Genomic DNA, 3,550 nt, shown 5'->3' on the forward strand with positions numbered 1-3,550 from the left:
GTTACGGCGGCGTAGCGTAAATGGGGCCGGCGTAAGCGCGCCTAATTCAAATGAGGCTGAGGGGGGCGTGTTTTATGTAAATGATTGCTGACCCGACGTGATTGACCTTTTTTACGAACGGCGCATGTGCCATCCGTGTACATATCCCAGTGTGCATTGCTCCAAAGTACGCCGCAAGGACGTATTGGTTTAGACGTGAATGTAAATTACGTCCAGCCCCATTCACGGACGATTTACGCAAACAACGTAAAATGTTCTAATTTCGACGCGGGAACGACGGCCATACTTAACATTGACTAGGCCAGCTATTTGTTCGACTAACTTTACGCCGTAAAAAGACGTATGTAAACGACGTAAAAACATATTTTTTTCATCCTAGGTACGGTACAGTGTTACACACCCCTGAAGAGCGAGCTGGATCTTGCGAAACTAGGCTAGTCGGGTAGTACGATGCCCGTGTATCCTGTCCACTATTATACTTGTGTACTAATATTTACTGTCTGTATTGTTTCAATTGGCAATTGTTGGTGTTATGTATGTAACAATGTTACTTTACGCATGTAAACAATTTTACTTGAATAAATTATATACTATACAATTACTGTTATTTTTACTGGCGGAAACGTTACCCACTTAATTTAAAGTCCCAGGGCGAATCTTTTTGTTTTAACTTTATGTAACAGGGATGGAAGTGGGTCACTGGGGACACCAGACCTGGGAATGAATGGGCTGCTGTGCCTGCGCAAATTTGGGCCACCAAAACACATACATGTGAACCAGCTAGGCCCAAAATAAGCCCATCATGCAGTTAAATATAGACAATAATGCCATGTGCTGTAAATTGTGCTGTGTCCTCTGAGGCCTCACTCAGCCTGGACTGCAGGTCTGGTCAGTGTTTTAAAAAGTTCCTCTATTTTACACATGCCATGCCATGTGTAAAATAGAAGAACTTTTTAAAACACTGACCAGACCGCATGCCTGTGCAAAGTAGAAGAACTTTTTAAAACACTGACCAGACTAGCATCATGTAGGTCTGGTCAGAGTTTAAAAAAGTTCTTCTATTTTACACATGGCATGGGGATAGGGAACCAGGGAAGGAGAAAGAAGACCTTACCTTGTCCTGGCAAGCTCAGCTCCAGCCTCTGATCTAAATAATTCTCCACAGTCCACACTGTTCACACACACTGCTAGCCGCTGCCTAGTTTCACTTGACAAAGCAGGAACCAGGCAGCACTCCTCTCCATTCGGTGGTCTCACTCCTCCCCTGCTCCTTCGAGGTACACTGGTCACTAAACACTGCACGCATAGCAAGGGGCGGGCCAGAGCTTCAGTGGAACTCAAGGCCCCGCCCACCCACGGCCAGGGTCGCTCCTCGATCTAAAAAGAAAGCAGCACTGGCACTGGCTGCACACCGCTGATGATTTTCAGCGACGATTTGCGGGCAGCACGCAGACATAACGGGTGGCTCTGCTTAGGGCCCCTAACAGTGACAGGGCCCTGGGCAGCTACCCCGTTTGCCCTCTGCGGAAAAGACGGCCCTGGTTTTACTGTGGCAGCATGGCTCGGCTGCGTGAAACAACGTTATGTTACATTGCTTCGCCCTGTGGCCACTAGGGGCACGCGTGCCCACTGCTAGCCGAGTAAATCCCCTAGTAAATCCCATCCCCCCTTCAGTTAGAACACAGAGAGGGAACACACTTAACCCCTTGATTGCCCCTAGTGTTAACCCCTTCCCTGCAGGTGACATTTTTAAAAAATCGCAGATAGCCGCCAATACCAGTTAAAAAAATAATAACAATAAAAATGCCATAATTCTATTCCCTATTTTGTAGACTCCATAACTTTTGTGAAAACCAAGCAATAAACGCTTATTGTGATTTTTTTAACCAAAAATATGTAGAAGAATACATATCGACCTAAATTGAGGAACAAATATTATTATTTTTTTTAAATGTGAGATATTTATTATAGCAAAAAGTAATGCCAGGTACACACGATTGGTTCGTCTGATGAAAACGGTCCGATGGACCGTTTTCATCGGACGAACCGATCGTGCGTGGGCCCCATCTTTTTTTTTCCCATCAGTGAAAAAACTTAGAACCTGTTTTAAAATGATCTGATGGTTAAAAAACCGATAGAAAAAAACGATCGTCTGTGGGCAAGTCCATCGGTTAAAAATCCACGCAAGCTCAGAATCAAGTCGACGCATGCTTGGAAGCATTGAACTTCGTTTTTCTCAGCACGTCGCTGTGTTTTACGTCACTGCATTCTGACACAATCGTTTTTTTAACCGATGGTGTGTAGGCAAGACTGATGAAAGTCAGCTTCATCGGATATCTGATGAAAAAATCCATCAGACCGTTTTCATCGGATGAACCGATTGTGTGTACAGGGCATTAAAGATAAATTGTGTCTTTTTCAAAATTGTCGCTGTACTTTTGTTTATAGTGCAAAAAATAAAGACCGCAAAAGGTGATCAAATACCACCAAAAGAAAGCTCTATTTGTGGGGAAAAAAAATATACGTCGGCAGAATGGCACGGCTGGGCACAAGCACGTACCTGTACGTCCTCTTTAAGTGCCCAGCTGTGGGTCGCGGTTCGGTCCCCGGAGCTGAAGAACGGGGAGAGCTGTGTGTAAACACAGCTTCCCCGTTCTTCACAGTGGCGCTGTCATTGATCGTCTGTTCCCTGATATAGGGAAAGGCGATCAATGAGTCACACGTCCAGCCCCACCCCCCTACAGTTAGAAACACATATGAGGTCACACTTAACCCCTTCAGCACCCCCTAGTGGTTACTCCCAAACTGCAATTGATATTTTCAGAGTAAACAATGCATTTTTATAGCATTTTATGCTGTGAAAATGACAATGGTCCCAAAAATTTGTCAAAATTGTCTGATGTGTCTGCCATAATGTCGCAGTCACAAAAAAAAAACGCAGATCGCCGCCATTAGTAGTAAAAAAAACAAAAAAACAAAAAAATGCAATAAAACTATTCCCTATTTTGTAAACACTATCAATTTTGCGCAAGCCAATCGATAAACGCTTATTGCGATTTTTTTTACCAAAAGTAGGTAGAAGAATACGTATCAGCCTAAACTTTATATATTTTTGGGGATATTTATTATAGCAAAAAGTAAAAAATATTTTTCAAAATTGTCGCTCTATTTTTGTTTATAGCGCAAAAAATAAAAACCGCAGAGGTGATCAAATACCACCAAAAGAAAGCTTTACTTGTGGGAAAGAAAGGACGCCAATTCTGTTTGAGAGCCATGTCGCACGACCGCGCAATTGTCAGTTAAATTGGTGGTTCACCCTATAAAAAATTTCTAACAATACATCCAGCCCAGTCCTGCATTTAAAATGACACTATAGAATTCACCGCGGCTTCCGGGTAGGGAATCCCGTGGGAGTGGGCGTTCCTATTGTCATGCCAATTGATTGACATGCTAAACGACGGCGCACACAGCGCATCACGACTTCCCGAGCTCGGGTCGACTCGGCTCTATTCGGCGCCGGTGCGCAGGCGCCGAATAGAGCCGAGCCAAC

This window comes from Rana temporaria, chromosome 1, assembly GCF_905171775.1.
Source record: "Rana temporaria chromosome 1, aRanTem1.1, whole genome shotgun sequence".
Taxonomy (NCBI): Eukaryota; Metazoa; Chordata; class Amphibia; order Anura; family Ranidae; genus Rana; species Rana temporaria.